This window comes from Papio anubis, chromosome X (assembly GCF_008728515.1).
Source record: "Papio anubis isolate 15944 chromosome X, Panubis1.0, whole genome shotgun sequence".
Classification (NCBI taxonomy): Eukaryota; Metazoa; Chordata; class Mammalia; order Primates; family Cercopithecidae; genus Papio; species Papio anubis.
In genome coordinates, this window is record NC_044996.1 from 117,728,473 (window position 1) to 117,747,403 (window position 18,931).

Below are 18,931 nucleotides of genomic sequence, written 5' to 3' on the forward strand. Positions count from 1 at the left end.
TTAAATAAATTAATAGTTTTGAAATGCTTAAAACGTTTCATGGTACATAGTGAGCACGATGTAAAGGTTAGCTGCCATTATTAGTGTCAGCCTGTTATGTACTGTGTATTTGTGTCTTCCTAAAATTCATATGTTGAATCCCTATGCCCTAATGGGATGCTGGAGCTTTTGGGAGGTGATTCGAGTTAGATGAGGTTATGAGGATGGAGTCCTTATTTGGTAATGCATTTATTAAAAAAGGAGGAGACCAAGGATATTTCTCTCTCTCTTTCTGTCATATGAGGATAGAATCAGGAAGAGGGCTTTCACCAGCAATCTAATCGGCTGGCACCTTGATTTCAGACTTCCTAACCTCTAGACCTGTGAGAAGTAAAAGTCTGGGTTTTGTGTTTGTTTTTTGTTTTTGTTTTTGAGACAGAGTCTTTCTCTGTCGCCCAGGTTGAAATGCAGTGGTGCAATCTCGGCTCACTGCAACCTCCGTGTCTCCAGGTACGTGCCTCAGCCACCCGAATAGCTGGGATTGCTGGCATGTGCCACCACGCCTGGCTAATTTTTGTATTTTTTTTCTTTGTAAGTAGAGACAGGGTTTCACCATGTTGGCCAGGCTGTTCTCGAACTCAGGAGTTCCACCTCAGGAGTCCTGACCTCAAGTGATCCACCCGCCTCAGCCTCCCAATGTGCTGGGACTACAGGTGTACCATGCCCAGCCTAAATGTCTGTTGTTTAAGTCACCCAGCCCACGGTATTTTTATTACAGCAGTGCAAACTGACTAAGACACAGCCAGAGCAAGTTCGGTGGTCACAAAGTTCAAGATACTGTACTTGATTCTAAGTATTTCAACATTTGTGTCAAAAGTTTGAACAATGATATTAAAGGCCTGTGATACAAAATGGGAGCTATATCTCTGATGCTAGGCTAAAGTCAATGACATGAAATATGTTTAGGTCCCCCAAAACAAAGGTTTACATGCCAAATATTTGCCAGCATTGTGATATATTTATTTTAAATATATGAGTGCTATGTTGTGATCTGTTTCACAGCTTGAATTGCAAATACAGCTAAACAAACTTTGGTAAGTTTTTATTTATTTTTTTTCAAAAATGAAATATGTGGCTGTGTGCAGAGGCTCACGCCTGTAATCCTAGCACTTTGAGAGGCTGAAGCGGGTGGATCACCTGATGTCAGGAGTTGGAGACCAGCCAGGTCAACATGGCAAAACTCCGTCTGTACTAAAAACACAAAAATTAGCCAGGCGTGGTGGTGGGCACCTGTAATCCCAGCTACTTGGGAGGCTGAGGCAGGAGAATCGCTTTAACCAGGGAGGTGGAGGTTGTAGTGAGCCGAGATCGTGCCACAGCACTCCAGCCTGGGCAAAAGAGCAAAATTCTGTCTCAAAAAACAAAATAAATAAATAAAATAAATAAAATATGTGATTCAGTTATGTAAGATGAATAAGTTCTAGAGGTCTGCTGTACAACATTATCTGTGGTTAACAATACTGTATTGTGTACTTAAAATTTGTTAAGGGTAGATCTCATGTTAAATGTTTTTATCACAATATATAAATAAGCAAACAAACAAACAAATAATATATGTGATTTCAAATGTCATAGGATGAAATTAGTAGAAAATCCAGTATCTTTTCTCCTCTCACCACCTTTACCTCCAATTTGTTGAAAACTTAGGACTTATAGAGACCTAAATATCTTCAGGTGTCATGGGAAGGGTGGGTCATTCCAACTTCTAAACCCACACGAGGATTATGTAATAAGTTCCTTAATGTTTTGCCTTATCATTGCTACATAAAGACATTTTTGACAACCAGTCTTATAACATTATGAATTCCACCAGCAAGAACCTTTGAGGGAGACTGATCCATTCCTGCAGTGCTTATCTCAACCATGAAGCCTCTTACTTTGGGTACCCATGGATATACTTCTTAGGACTCAGTATGTTTCATCTCGTATTCAGGTAGGAGTACAGCATCAAAATTGGTTTAGGACTGCAGTGGACTGAATGCTTGTCTTTCCGTAAATTAATATGTTGAAATTCTAATCTCCAAGGTGATGGTATTAGGAGGTAGCACCTTTAGGTGGTGATTAGATCATAAGAGTAGAGCCCTCATGAATGGGACTAGTGACCTTTTAAAAGAAACTCCAGAGAGCTAACTTGTCCCTTCCACAATGTGAGAACCGAGGTAGAAAGTACCATCTATCAACCAAAAGCAGGCCTTACCACACACTGAATCTACCTGCACCTTGACCTTGGGCTTCCCAGCCTCCAAACAGTGAGAAACAAATTTCTGTTGTTTATAAACTACAGTATTTTGTTACAGCAGCCCAAATGGACTAAGATGGGATGGCAATAGGAAAAAGAAAATTTAAAGATCAGTTATTTACTACCGTACAGCTGGGGTCAGCAGAGAGGACTGAGTGCAAAGGAGCATGAAGGAACTTTTGTGCAGATGATGGAAATATTCTATCTATATCATAATTGCCTTGATAGGTATATGACTGAATACATTTCTTAAAACTCATCAAACCATACAATTAAAATGAGTGGATTGTGTTGAATACAAATTATACCTCACTAGAGCTTCCTCCCCCTGTCTTCTTCATTCCCACACCCTAAAGAACTGAAGACTCCTCACTTTCATCTTGCTAAACATGAAGTGTCTTATAGTACTCTCTCTCTCTCTCCAGGGAGCTTTATATTCCACCTATTATTTAATTTTATGTTTTAAGTTAAATTTAATAAATTATTCTTTCAATGGTTATTTCAAACATTTTCTTGTTTTGCTTTCTTTTTACATATGTGGAGGGATGTCCTTTCCCCTTTAAAAAATTCACTTGACAAGATATTTAATGAATCCTTACTAAAAGTCAGGCAGTTTTATAGGCACTATGGATACAAGAGTGAGGAAGACATGTCCTGATAAATTAATATTAGATGATATGCTAAGTAGAAAAGTAAAGCAGAAGATAAGGATAGGAATGACGGGATGGGGTTATGTTTGTTGCAATTTGTTAAAGTCTGGACAAAAAGACATCACAGAGAATGTACTGACTGAACAGACTTTAAGAAGAAAAAGGAAGGCACATGGAGATATACCTAAGTATCTATATCTGTATCTAATAGTCCAAGCAGAGAAAGTAGCAAACATGACTTTTTTGAGAAGAGAGGATATCTGGAGTGACTGAAGAATAGCACAGGGGCCAGAATGGCTGGAGCAGACTCCAAAAAGGGAAGTGTAGAAGACATGAGGCCTTGTGATAGTTTGCTAAGAATGATGGTTTCCAACCCTACAACTTAAAGTATAATAATAATAAATAAATTTAAAAAAAAAAAAAAAAAGAAGACATGAGGCCTGAGAGGTAGCAGGAGGCCAGATTATTTACAGCCATATGACTCACTTGAAAGGGTTAAGGCTTTCCCTTAAATAGGATGGTGAGATGTCTTGACAAGAAAACTGATTTTGGAACAAAGGTTTGTGTGTGAGTCATTTATTGGGGGGGATGTGCTCAGAAAGTGGCAGTGAGGACCAAAGGAGATTCCAAGCAGGGAAAAGAGGAAAGGAAAAAAAAGACATTGAATTGGCCATTGCTACAAGTGACTAGTGGTTCTATCCATGGGATCATGTAAAAAAATTGTATTAAATGTGCCCCAGGAACATTCACGCAGGGGGGAAAAGGGAGGAGTTTTTATCCTTGAGATTCCATAATTTTGTTGAACCTCCCTAAGGTGCATTAACTCATCTGAAGTTCTGTGTTGCCTATTTACTGTAGCACCCCATGCCCAAATTTAGTAGGCAAGCCCGAAGCAGGAGGTGTGACATGCAGAGTAAGGTGGAAATGTAATGTTCTCAGGACATTACCCCATGAAGCTGGTCGGAACCCAGGCAGAACTAGTCATTGCAATTGTATTTCTATAGACAAGATACAATTGGAATGTGAAATTTATAATAATGGTGCCATTTACAATAGCATCAAAAGATGCCAAATGCCTAGGAATAAATATAATTAAACATATCCAAAATCTCATAAGAGAAAACTATAACTGAAGGAAACAGTGCAAAAAGAGATGAAAAATACAGAAGCAAATGAAGTTATATTCATGTTCATAGATTGGAAGACTCATTATTGAAAAGATGCCAATTTTCCCAAAATTGATTGGTAAATTCAATACAATCTAAATAAAATTTTTAGCACAGTGTTTATATGTGTGTTTTGGGGCTAGGAAAGGAAAATCTGAAAAATTATAAGTGATTCTAAAATTTTTAAAGAATACAAGTACAGATAAAATATATTTGAAGAAAAAAAGTTGGAGAATTTATATTTGTAGATATCAAGATTATGATTAAGATAGTGTGCTGTTGATACAGCGACAAACAAATAGATCAATGAAATAAAACAGACTCCAGAAGCATGCCCACACACATAAGGGCATTCAAATGATTAAAAAAGTGGCCATAAATGAGTCATAGAAGAATATCTTTATGAGCTTTGGGAAGAGGAAAAATTTCCCAAAAGATAAAGGGAAAGACTGATATGTTGGACTATTTTAAAAGGAGGAACTTCTGTTCATGAAGTGATACCATTTAAGATTTTTAAAACCAGTATATTTGCAACCCATATACACAAATGAGACATATAGATTAATGAAAAAAGTTGGAAGACCCAAGTGAGAAAAGGGACAATAAATTTTTAATATCCTCTATAAAATATAAAAATAGCTTATGATCCTATGGAAAGATGCTCAACCTCTTTCTTAACCAGGGAAATTCAAACTAAAACCACAATGAGATGTCCACTAGAATACTACAATTTAAAAGACTGAAAACATCCAATATTGTTAGTAAAGAGCTTTCATTTCCTTCTTATTTAGGGTGTATGGTGAAAAGAACTATTTTGGGAAATTACTTGGCAGTATCTACTAAATTTGCAGATATGCAGATCCCCTGATCCAACAATACCACTATTCAGTATATACCCAACAGAAAAGCACACATATGCGCATGAAAAAACATAGGAAAGAATGTTCATACAATCATTATTCATGATATCCTCAACTTGGAAACAACCAAAATGTCATGCAAGAATGAAATTGATAAGTGAGTTCACGCTATACAGCAATGAAACAAGGACTGCTACTGCACAAAACATTATGGATAAATCTCACAAACACATAGAGCAAAAGAAGCCAGATTAAAAAGAACTCAATTATGTGATTGCGTTTGTAAAATGTTCCAAAACAGGCAAATAATCTGTTGTTGGAAGGCAGGACAGTCATTACCTTTTCAGAGAAGGGAGGGAGTATGATGGGGCCTCTGGAGCAATGGTAATATATTATTTCTTAGTGTGAGTGCTTTATTTGGGTGGGTTTACTCTGTGATAACAAATGTTCTACACATATGATTTGCTTAGCTTTGTATGTATAATACATAATATTTAAAAGCTTATAAAATTGTTGTACCTACCTTAATATGTTCCTAAAAATAAATGAGACAATACATGTCTCATGACTGGCACATAATTCATGTTAGCTAGTGGCATAAAGAAAGGAACTACATAATCTTTGGTTTTAAGTAGAACTGTAAATTAGCTTAGAGAAAGAAAGAGTTGTTAAGAACGGATTTCCCAAATCCCATTCAGATTACGAGGTTATGAGAACTGAGAGGGGAGAAAAATAATCACTTAGCTGCCACTGAGAATATTTATTATGAGGGAAAGGACTAGAGAGAAATGCCCTGCAGGGCACTGAAACATGAATAATAAGTGGCAGTTTTTGGTCTATGTTGTGATATAAGTTATCAAGCTTGTGTTAGACCAAGTAAGGTACTCAAGCAAGAGAGTATAGCTATATAGATTTAGATAATACCAAACCATTAAGATAGGTTGCAAACTCATTTCTCTTTTTCTTTTCAAAGACAGCTATATTATTGTCAGAAAATAAATTGAAAGAACATTTGTATTTGCAGTGTTTTGTTTTTAACAGAGGTTCTGATTTATATTTATAGATATATTTATTTCATATATTTATTTTATATATTACACTTAAAAGATGAGCAACCGATTTCTTGTTCTGAGCATTTTCATAACATACTTTGAATTATTCTGATACGCTTATATAGCTTCAAATATTATTAATTTATAATAATTTTAATTTGCAAGTTATATTATTCTACTTGTAACACTGTCCTCTGTATATATGTTCAATTACATTTAAAATGCAATTTATAATATTTGTCTTTACAATTTTTAATCATGTATATTATTGGACCCATCTAGAGCTTTATAAAACATATTTATATTTTAACTCTGAAAACAAAGACTTAAAATATAAATACATTATGTTGTCAAAATGCCATCATCTATATTCAGCAGGTCAAATTTATTATCTGTCGTTATCACAAATAAATATTTTTGGGTGGATAAAAACAAAATTCTCCAATTCTAGCTACTATTAACTCTCAATGCAGCCTCCATTTGGGGATTGCTGAGCTAAGAGTCTATCTTAATACTTAAATAGTATTTGCAGTATCTTTGAAGGGAAATCCTTTCCTTGGGCATTTTGCATGTCCTTGGAAATGAGATTAGTATTTGATTTTTGTTTTCCTAAATATGACCAATGTAACCGTCGCTGGGGATGAATCTTACAGAGCTGCTTGCTGAAAGATTCAGCTAAAAATTCTGACTTGGCTTATACAGTTTTCTCTTGTGGATGGAGTCTTTCTGTCTTGCAATTAGAATGTGCCACAACTTACTATCATGTCTCTTATTTTTAAAAAAGAATTTATAAATATGGAATTGCCAACATGAAATCTGGATGCAATATTTGATATGAGTCTCATAACAATATTATATTTTATTTATTTTCCTTAATAATTATTTAGAGTCAAATAAGTTTAAATATTCAAGCTGTTAGTCCATTTTCTCAGAAACGGAATATATACACTTACTTATAGTAATGTCATATAGGTAGTTCTTTTTGGCTAAAATATGACTTTTTCCCCTCCCACTTTAAAGTATATGTGAGATGGCTGAATTTGAAATAACAACATACCTAGAATATACAAACAGACAGTATTTAGTTAAAAACCTGGCAAAAATCTATCAAATTGTTAATAAATGTGAATATAAATCTGTTACTTGGAGAATTGATTCTGTAGCTGTGAAGAATTGAATGTGCTTACATCTTTTGTATTTTTAAAAAAAGAATTAACAAATAGATTTTTATAACATGCTTTTCTGTTGCCTGATAAATTTAATATATTCCACTAAAGTTAGTATACAGGTAACCCAGTATATTAATGACTTTTGGAGTAGGAACAGTTTTTTCCCCCTTGTTCTTCCTAGCAGAAAATTAAAGAATTTTTATATTCCAAACAGTTGCAAGCTCAGTTTTCCAGTAGTTTATCCCAGTCTTCAATGATGTATGAAATAAACAAGTGATACTGTCCCCAACAAAGAGGTGGAGACAATAATTAACGTTTGTTAATTACTCTTTGTTGTCTTATAGTTGAGAAATATATAAAGCCTCTTACATCAAATGTATCCAGTAAATCTTATTTTTCTTCCTATGTAAACATATCTAAAATGAAGTAGAAACATAAATTTAAACTACTATTTAAAATGATACTTCAAAATAGAGAGCAGGGTCATATTCCTATGATTGTTTTTTAAGAGTTAATTTTTTGAGTAGATAATATATTTATTCAAAATCATATGAGATGCATGTTTGGAAGTCTTGTTGCTATCCACCCTCTTAACCCACTCTACTGCACTGTGTACTGAGAAATATTTTTATTGCATTTTTCTTATCCTCCTAGTGTTTAATGCAAATATATGCAAATAAGAAAATATATTCACTAGCTTCATTTCTTAGGAAATAAAGGTAGCACACCAAACAAGACAATATTTTACCTTATTTTTTTTTACTCTAAAATGTTATTGGAGATCACTCTTTCTTGGTACATAAAAGCTATACTCATTCTTCTTACAGATGCATAATATTCTATTATGTAGATATAGGTCCAGTTATTTCATAAATTTCCCATGGTTTACTTACAGTTGTTTACTATTACAGTGTCTCAATGACTAATCCTGTTCATATATCATTTAGAATGCATGATCATTTTTGTAGGACAAATACCTGGAAGAGGAAATCTGTGGTCAAAGGGCAATTGCATTTGTATTTTGGTAAATAATGGCAGATTGTCCTGGATAGGAGTTGCATCATTTTCCACTCTTAGCACTAATGTATGAGAATGGTGTTTTCCCGTAGTCTCAACAGCCATATTTTGTTAAAAATTTGGAATATGATAGGTAAGGAAAAGCTTCTCTGTAGAGTGTGTTTGCATTTTTTAATTTATAAAAAACTCAGAATCATTTTCTATTTTAAAATTCAGTTTGTATTTGTTTTGCTAGGAATCATCGGTTCATTTCTTTGCCCATTTTTTCTGTTTTGTTGTTGGTCTTACTAGTCTTGATTTCTAGGAGTTTTTTTTTTATTATTCATTAAGCAGGTTAGTCTGTTTTCTGTGGTACAAATCGTAAAGATGTTTCACAGCTTTTCATTTGTCTTTTGACTTTGCTTTTGATTTAAAAAATAGTTTAGAAACATTTATTACTCTTTTCATTTAGGCCTTCTGGATTTTGATTTTTTGTTATTTATAAATTTTATAATTTATAAATTAACTTTGGGGGAATGGACATCTTTATATTGCTCAATCTTCCTAGATAAAAGATGGCATAGTTTTCCATACAAATATAATTCTTGCATCCTTCAGAAAACCTATAGTTTTATTTCAGGTTTGTTTCTCTATATATTCTCCTGTTCTGTTGCCATTGTAAACGAATACAATTCTTTTAATGATTTTTAATGGATTTTGTTTGTGCAGATGTCTATTGATTTCTGAATACTAATTTTATAACTCAATAACTTATTTTTTTTCTAGTAGCTTTTCAGATCATTCTCCTGGGGTTACAGTTACGCTTTCTTATTATCTGTTATATGAAATACTTTTACCTCCTTATTTTACATTGTTATACCTCTTAATTTCTTTCCCATATTAATCTCACTAGCTAATGCACCTTATAAAATGTTAAGTAGCAGTTGTGGTAGTGAGCATTTTGTTATCTTCCTGTTTTTGTCTGGAACACAAGCAGTATATTATAATAAACATGTGCTTTAAGATTATACACATGCACACATACATACACACAGAGACAATCCTCAACTTATAATGGTTCAACTTGTGAATTTTTGACTTCATGATGTCGTGAAAGTGATACACATTCAGTAGAAACCACACTTCCAATTTTGAATTTTGGCTAATTAAAAATTCAAAATTTGAAGTATGCTTTCTACTGAATGTGAATTAAACATTCTTCATTATAAAATAATATTTGCATTAGAGGGTTTTGTCCCATTTTAGACTAATGTAAGAGTTTCGAGCACATTTAATATAGACTAGGCTAACCTATGATCTTCAGTAGGTTCAGTGTATTAAATGCATTTTCAACCTACAATATTTTCAGCTTATGATGGGCTTATCAGAACGTAATGGCATCGTTGAGATTTATCTGCACATAAATCATTTTAATGAAGTATCTGTTAAATTCTGTTTTATTTTACCAAGGTGTTTTTATTTTGTTTTCTTTTAAAAAAGGACAGATTTGAATCCAGTAAAAATGTCTTTTCAACATTGTTAGAGATCAATCATATTAATTTGCATTAAATTGCATAAATGAGATGCCTCAATGAGAGATAAATGAAAATGTTCTGTGGTTTTCCTTTTTGTGCATTTTTCAGGTTATGGATAAAATGTCATTCGTGCTTGATAAAAATAATTTTAATATATTTCAGCTTTTTATGTACTCATGAATAGGTGGATTACCATCAGAATGATCTGTTCTTTATGGATTTGGTAGGATTTCATGTGAAACCATCTGAGCTTGGTGTTATTCACAGGGAGGAGGGCATTATTTTATTTACAAATTTCTCCAGTTGTCTAGGGAAATTATCTGCTTCAAATTTCTCTTCTGGTAATTATTCTTCTATTGCATTTTTCTAGAAAATTATCCATTTAATTTAGATTTTTTACATAGGGCTGCATAAAATAGTTTGTGAGTGATTTTTTAAAATTATGAGTTACTTGATTGACTCCTATTATTTCTTATTTTGTGTTTTAATGCTCTCTTTTTTGTCTCCTATGTGAGCTAAACTACTTTGTTATTTTAAACAATCTTATGTTTTCTTATTTTGCAGATTTTGTTTTCTAACTAATTTCTCTTGTCCATCAATTCATTTTCAATCTTTGTTTTATTCCATAGATTAGAATTAGGTTTGCTTTGTGTTTCAATCCTAAAAAAAATTATTAGGTGAATTATGTCCATTTGTATTTATTTAAATGTTTAGTATTTTGTAGTTCTTCGATATTTAGGACTTTAAAAAATCCTTGTTCTATATATATTCATATGACATCCTTAGTCTTTTCTTTGTTTAAAAATTATGTATCAGAACCTTATTATGAGCAACAGTGAAATTAATTAGCTTTTAACTTTTCCTTTTTGCTCTCCTCACACACCCATTTTCTTAAATTGGATTAGCTTTAAAGTATTTGCTACCATTATATTCAACATTATACTGGAAGTATCAGGTAGTGCAAAAAGATAAATTGAATGAATGGATAAATAAATAAAAGGCCTACAATTTGATTGAAAAATAAAAAAGCAAAGCCATCTTGATTTGCAGATAATCTAATTATGTATGTGGAAAATCCTTTAAAATCTACAAGATAGTTATTGCAATTAACAATCACATTTTTCAAGCTGACAATTTATAAGACCAATACAAATACAAAGACCAATACAATATAAATTAATTGTCCTTCTATAAAATAAAAATTAATATATAAGAAATAAATTTAAAAATTCAAATTTTAATAATGTAAAAAATAAACTATTTATAAATGCATTTAATAAAAGATATGTAAGGTCTGAACACCGAATTACAAAACATTGGTGACATTAAATTAAAGAAGACACACATAAATACATATAGTTTTCATAAATTAGAAGACTAAACTTTTTTGAAATGTCAGTTCTTCTCAAATTGATCTATAGATTTAATGGAGTCCTAGTCAAATTGATAGGCTGATTATAATAAATATATGAAAATAAAAATAATCTACAATAGCTGAAATAGCTTTGAAAAAGAATAACTTTGGGGAACTGTCACTATCTGATTCAAGACTCGCTATAATGATAAAATAATTAATGCAGTGTAGTACTGGTGTAATAGACAATATCTAAATGAAACAAAGTCAAGATTCCAGAAACAGACCTACATATATATGGTGAAGTGGTTTTTGACACAAGTATTAAGGTATTCCAGTAGGGGAAAGATACATTTTTAAATAAATATTACTGGAACAATTGGATATCTGTATGGTTAAAAAAAACCTTGGACTCAAAATCATATACAAAATTTAGCTTAAATGAATTATAGACCTATATGTAAGATGAAGATATAAAATCACTTGAAGAAAACATGAAAAAAAATTTTTGTCATATTGACTTTGACAAAGTTTCTTAAGCAGGACATAAAAAAAGCATAATCCGTAAAAGAAAAGAAAAAAAAGACAAATAGACTTTTGTTCTTTTACAGACATGGTTTAGGAAACAAAATTGATTGCCGTACACTGAATAGAAGAAAATATTTGTAAATCATAAATTTAACAAAGGTCATGTATCCAAAAAATATAAAGAACAAATTTAATTCACTATCAAGAAAATAACATTTTTGACCTGGCACAGTGGCTCACGCCTGTAATCCTAGCACTTTGGGAGGCTGAGGTGGGCAGATCGCTTGAGGTCAGAAGTTCGAGACCAGCCTGGGAAACATGTCAAAACTCCACCTCTACTAAAAATACAAAAATTAGCCAGGCGTGGTGGCAAGCACCTGTAGTCCCAGCTACTCAGGAGGCTGAGGCAGGAGAATCGCTTGAACCCAGGACGCGGAGGTTTCAGTGAGCCAAGATCATGCCACTGCACTCCAGCCTGGGTGACAACAAGACTCCATCTCAAAAAAAACCAAAAAAAATTAATAGGTAAACGATTTTAAGAGGTACTGTACCTCTTAAAATACACTTTCTTTATACATGTTTTATATTTTACACATTTTCCTTAACAAAACAAAATAAGTCTATGGCCAATTATAATATGAAAAAGTGTTCTATGTCATTAACCATGAGGAAATTAAAATTAAAACTGCAATGATATATTCACTAGAATTGCTAAAATCTAAGAAATGGAAAATACTAGGTTTGGACAAAGATGAAGCAACTGCATTTCTCATACATTGCTGATGGGGATGCAAAATGTTGCAGCCATTTTGGAAAAAATTGACAATTAAATATCGGCATTATATGCACTTTTCATCAGAAGTCCCACTCCTAGATGTTTGCCCAAGATAAATTAAAAAATGGATCTACAGAAAGACTTTGTACTAGTCAAAATTCTTCAGAAAAACAGAAGCAATAGGATATATGTGTGTGTGTATGTGTGCCTGTTTTATGTATACATATATACATATATACACACACATGCATATGTAATAAGAAATTGGCTGAGAAGCACCAAGACCTGCAGTTAGCAAGACAGAGACCCAGAAGAGCCAATGGTGTTGTATTAGATTGAGTCTGAAGTACCGAGAACCAGGAGCACCAAGATTTTAAATTCCATTTGGAAAGCCAGCAGGCTTGAGACCCAAGGATAACCAATGTTTCAGCCATGGTTTGAAAGCCAGAAAAGAGTAATGTTGCAGCTCAAGCAGTTAAGCAGGCAGTGTTCCCTCTTGTTCTCAGAAAGGTTGGCCTTTTTTTAAAATTCTATTTAGGCCTTCAGTTGATGGGATGAGGACTCCCCCCACATTAGGGAGGGCAGTCTGCTTTACTGAGTCTACCATTCAAATGTTAATTTCATCCAGAAACACTCTCACAGACACACCCAGAATAATGTTTGACCAAGTAACTGGGCACCCGGTGGCCAAGTCAAGTTGACACATAAAATTAACCATAATAGGCTTATACACAAACTAGAAGGGGGGGAATTGTCCTAAAAGTGGTGATCGAATAAACAAATTGTGGTATATTTATACCATGGAACAAAACGACCAAAATAATGATATACACAAAAACATGAATGAATCTCAAAAACATGATGGTATGTTAGAAAGTGAGACATGAAAGACTGCATACTACACGATTCCATTTATATGAAATTCTAGAAAAAGCAAAACTATAGTGACAAAAAACTGATCAGTGGTTACCTGGGGTGGAGGATGAGAGGAGGAAATCTAATTCAGAGTCACTATGGAATTTTTGGGGTTTATTTAAAAGATCTATATCATGTTTGTGGGAATGGCTACACAAATACATACAAACACCAAAACTCATCAAACTATACATTTAATATGTGTTGGTTTTATTTTATGTAAATTATTTCTCAAAAGTTAGGAAAAATGATGTTAATTATAACATTGTTAACAAGAGTAAAATAGAATATTTTATAATAGAGAAATGACTAAAGTTATGGCAATTCAACTGAATAAAAAATGATGCCCTCTTGAAAATTATAGGATTGAAAATGCAATCAGAACTGTACATGGTTGGTAGACTATGCTTGTATGTATTTTTAAAATTTCACATTTCTCTAGAGACTGAAAAGAGAACATGGCTATTTTTAAATATTGTTTTAAGGAAACAAAACATGTATCTTAACAAAAGCAAAAATTGACAAATGGTATCTAATTAAAGAGCTTCTGCACAGCAAAAGAAACTATCAGAATGAACAGGCAACCTACAGAGTGGGAGAAAATCTTTGCAATCTATCCATCTGACAAAGGTCTAATATCCAGAATCTGCAAGGAATTCAAACACATTTACAAGAAAAAAACAAACAACCCCATTATAAAGTGGGCAAAGGACAGGAACAGGCACTTCTCAAAAGAACACATTCATGCAGCCAACAAACATATGAAAAAAAGCTCATCATCACTGATCATTAGAGAAATGTAAATCAAAACCACAATGAGATACCATCTCAAGTCAGTCAGAATGGCCATTATTAAAAAGTCAAGAAACAACAGATGTTGGTGAGGTTGTGGAGCAATAGGAACACTTTGACACTGTTGGTGAGAATGTAAATTTGTTCTACCATTGTGGAAGACAGTGTGGTGATTCCTCAAGGAGCTAAAACCAGAAATACAATTTGACCCAGCTATCCCATTACTGGGTTTATAGCCAAAGGAATATAAGTCATTCTATTACAGAGATATATGCACACATATGTTAACTACAACACTATTCACAATAGCAAGGACATGGAATCAATGCAAATGCCGATCGATGAAAGGCTGGATAAAGAAAACGTGGCACATATACACTATGGAATATTATGCAGCCATAAAAAGGAAGGAGATCATGTCCTTTGCAGGGACATGGATGAAGCTGGAAGCCATTATCCTCTGTAAACTAATGCAGGAACAGAAAACAAAGCTCCACATGTTCTCACTTGTAAGTGGGAGCTGAACAATGAGAACATGCGGACACAGGGAGGAGAACAACACACACTGCAGCCTGTCGGGGAGTGGGGTGGGAGGAGAGAGTATTAGAAAGGATGGCTAATGCATGCTGGCCTTAATACCTAGGTGATGGGTTGATAGGTGTAGTAAACCACTATGACATACCTTTACCTATGTAACAAACATGCACATCCTGCACATGTCCACCAGAACTAAAAACAAAAAAGGAGTAAATGTAATCCTAAAGCAAAATAAAATACTTGGGTATCACAAGTTTTACAGCTCAGAAATACATATAGTCTCAGTTTCCCGTTTTTAAAATTGAATGACACATTTCCTATGGGAGCTGATGGTAAGGCTTGGAAAGCCAGTGATATAGACACAGCGGCACATTAAACTCTTATAAAAGCGAAGATTTTATAAATATGAGCAAGTTGTAAACATATAAAGAAAAGGTTGTTTGCGTTATTTCTGATTATTGTTGTTTCATTTTGCGACAAGATTTACCTTTGTGTTTTTCAATTGCTTTGTATTTTTCATGTGTTATCATAGTTAATGGGAAAATGTATCTGACACAAACTAATATTCAAGTACTTTTATTAGGCAAACTATTATTTGTAATGCCTTCACAGTTTTACATTTTAGTTAGATTCTTCCTGTGCCTAAATCATTCTCTGTTAATGACTTAGGCACTAGAGGCACATTAAAGCTTTTTAACCACTAAGTAATCACAGGTCTTTTAGGAAATTGCTGCCGCCATGCATAATTTGCTACCCATGCCACTCACCTGTGTCAGTAGCAATTAGAGATTTCCCCACTGATTCCACACCGTCCTGAAAGAGTTAATGGACCTCTGCAACAGTGCAACTTCCTAACAGGATAAAATAAATTGTTTCAGTGCAAGTCTAATCAGATTTCTTAATAAAGATAATAAGCTAACCAAGTCATTGGATTTTAGTTTGTCCAATACTGATGAAGGGAGAACATAACAAATTTAAGTTTAAGGTTATGCAATGTGTAGTTCAAACATATGTGACAATAATAATGTTAAAAGCTCTGAGAAAGAAAAGCAAAAATATTTATATCCATTCTGAAGAAAGGACTATCATTAATTTAGCATTAGTCATCTCTGAAAGTCTGATGTACTTGTAGCTAAAGTTATTGAAGCGGAAATGACCTGGGAGCATGAATACTTAGTTTTTATTATGACATAGCTTGACGCGGTGATATCCCCAAGCTCTTTTCCTGGGCCACTTTCTTTTGCATCAATAACTTCCCCTCATGCATTATTTATTTAGTTTTTATTTAACTGACACTTATTGTGCTATGTACTGTTCTGCGTTTTTGACAAGTATTAAAACATTACTCCTTATGATAACCCTATGAAGTGGGTATTACTAATTTCTGTTTTACAGATGAGAAAGCAGAGATCCTGAGGCATAAGTAACTTTCTCAAACTTGTAAGTCTGGATCCTGAATCTGTGCTCTTAACCATTGAGTTAAAGTGCCATGACGGTTTATTAGTTTTTCCAAATTCCACCACAGATTTCAAGAATAGATCTACTCTCAGTTCCCCCCCCCTTTTTTTTTTGAGATGGAGTCTCGCTCTGTCACCCAGGCTGGAGTGCAGTGGCGAAATCTCAGCTCACTGCAAGCTCCGCCTCCTGGGTTCATGCCATTCTCCTGCCTCAGCCTTCTGCCACCAGCCCGGCTAATCTTTTGTATTTTTAGTAGAGACGAGGTTTTACCGTGTTAGCCAGGATGGTCTCGATCTCCTGACCTCGTGATCCACTCGCCTCGGCCTCCCAGGGATTACAGGCGTGAGCCACCGTGCCTGGCCTACTCTCAGTTACCTTTGACTTCCATTTCCACTCAAATATTATTTTCCCTACAAATTATTGTACACTATATCTTGTGAAGAGAAAAATATTAGTGTCATAGTAAAACCATTTTAAGTCCCCAACACACGGATGAGAAGCTATTTTCTGAAAATTATGTCTGAACCCGGAACTACTTGCCTTTAACTAAAAATAATAATAATAATAATAATAAATCCATGTGGTTTCTACTTTAAACATGTTTTATAAGGTGGCTGCAGGGTTCTTACTCAAAAGACTGAGGTAATATGGCCTTAAACCTGACAGAATCCAGGGCACTGACATTTGCAATTACTTCAAATTTTGGAAGAGTAAGGAAAATGGGGAGGCTAGAAAGACCTGTCAATATAGTCAATCTCAGAAAACATGATTTTCTCAAATATCTGTATTCTCGTTGCTATAACTTTTGCAATCACTGTAGTTTACAGCACCTTCTGTAATGTAATGTTGGCTGCCATAGAAGTACTCCACCAAAATAGAATGCCTCCTAAATCTTAGTGGTGTTAAAATGTAGTCATTTTATACAATGGGAATAAACATTTCTCTATTAAACTAAGCATATTTAGAGAAAAGTTTTTGAAGTTAAATAATGGTTGGGAAAGAAATTGCAAGGAATATTTTCTTTGCCTTATTATGATACACAAACAGGAAAAAGATGTTTTAGGTGCATTTTTAGAACAATCTCAAGTTAAAACACACACACACACACACACACTATGAATTACCATACATTTAGAATCTGGTTTGGTAAAATCAAGGGTTAACAGTAATTCTAACCACCTGATTTCTTAGACTGTTCTATCGTTTTAGGTGTTTAATGAATGAGAAGCAGAATTAGTGTTATTTGAGAAACCATTAAAAATCATTTTGCATTTTCCTCTCTTTTTTTCTATTATAAAATGATTCTGTTACTGTTAGCAGAGCCTGGAATAGGGGTTGGCAAAGCTGAAGATGTTTATCAGGAATAGCTAGGATAATTAAGATCAAGTGGATGACTTAACATTTCCTAACATGGAAAAACAGAAGAAATCTAAAGGAGAGTTGTACATGCTTCTACAACCACCATCTACCATTCTACCTGTATAAGGGTCATATTTCACCCTAAATTCTATTAAAATGGATGAACTTTTTCTTTTTTGATCAAATGATGATCTCTCTACTTGTATATTGGATCCTCTCAAGGCTTGCCTACTCAAGAATTTAATTTCTGATATTACCCTCTTTTCTCTTAATATCAGTGGCCAGCAAACTAAGGTGCACAACCCAACCCTGCCTTTCATCTGTTAGTAAATCAAGTTTCATTTGAACACAGCCATGCCCATTAATTTACATGTTACATATGGTTGCACTTATGATGGAGCTCATACGGCTGACAAAGTTTATAATATTTAATATCTGTCCCTTTAGAGAACATGTTTGCCAACTGATGTCCTACATCTTCCATTTTCTTTTCCCTTGGTTAGATAAATTCTGCCAGCAAATAAACATTGTGTATTGTTACTTTTAACATTAATACCTTTTTTACCCCAGTTATCTCCTTCAATTACTGCCCCATTACTCTGTTCCCCTTTACAGAAAATCTCCTCAAAAGGTTTGTGTATGTCCTAGATATTTCTGCCTCTTATTACCTATTTTTTTCTTGAATCTCCTGAAGAGTTTCTTTCAACTACTTCATACACACTGCTCTTTTAAGGTAATCAATAATGTACATTAATCCAATTTTACCAGCCAATTTTCAGTCCTCATCTTATTTCATTCATTAACAACATTTGGCAGTATTCTAATCCAATTTTCTTGAAGCATTTATTTGATTCTCCTCATACCTTCCAAGTCCATTATTTTATTCTCAGTCTTCTTTCCTTGTTTCTTCTTATTTTCCTGGCTCCTAAAGCTGTGAAATGTCTCATTTCAGTCCTCAGACTTTGTTCTTCTTTACATAAAATTATTCCCTTCATAGTTTAATCCAGTATAATTCACTCAGATGCCATACATTCTATACACTGGTGATTACCAAAATTCTCTTTCCAACTCAGACCTCTTCCTCAAATTCTGTACACCGGTCTGCCTCAGCATACCTACCTGGATCATAAATACGGATTTCACTGTTAATAAATTCAACACAGACTCCTTACACATATTTTCTGATGGGTCCACTTTACTGAGGCTCATGCCTTTGCTCAATCCCAAGTGAATACAATCTATCTCTACAGAAACAGATAATTATCTATTTTAAAGCTTCCACTTGCGGTTTCTGCTTCCATTTTGGAGGAGTAAGCGCCTAACATATTGATCCTCCCACAAATATCAGCTATAAACATTAGACAAAAATAAACAAACTCAAATACCTGGGGCTCTAGAAACTGTACAAATAAAAACATTTTTAGAAGGGACCAAGTGACCAGCACTGTGTGAATATCCTGTATTTTTACAGTTTTACCTGAGAGTAGCTGCAGTCACAGAGGCATGG

General features: G+C 33.8%; 1 protein-coding gene and 1 long non-coding RNA gene across 2 annotated transcripts in view; one reads left to right on the forward strand and one right to left on the reverse strand.

The window, feature by feature from the left end:
* The window catches only part of DCAF8L2 (DDB1 and CUL4 associated factor 8 like 2), a 34,093-nt gene extending 18,082 nt beyond the window's left edge, over positions 1 to 16,011 (reverse strand). Inside the window, exon 1 of the mRNA XM_021932896.2 lies at positions 15,375 to 16,011. The gene's annotated coding sequence lies outside the window, so the exon portion shown is untranslated. The remainder of the gene's footprint in view (positions 1 to 15,374) is intronic.
* LOC108583866 overlaps positions 1 to 18,246 on the forward strand; it is a 28,869-nt gene extending 10,623 nt beyond the window's left edge. Inside the window, exons 2-3 of the long non-coding RNA XR_001898683.3 lie at positions 16,003 to 16,047; positions 17,383 to 18,246. This is a non-coding gene — a long non-coding RNA (uncharacterized LOC108583866). The remainder of the gene's footprint in view (positions 1 to 16,002; positions 16,048 to 17,382) is intronic.
* The last annotated feature ends 685 nt before the right edge of the window (positions 18,247 to 18,931 follow it).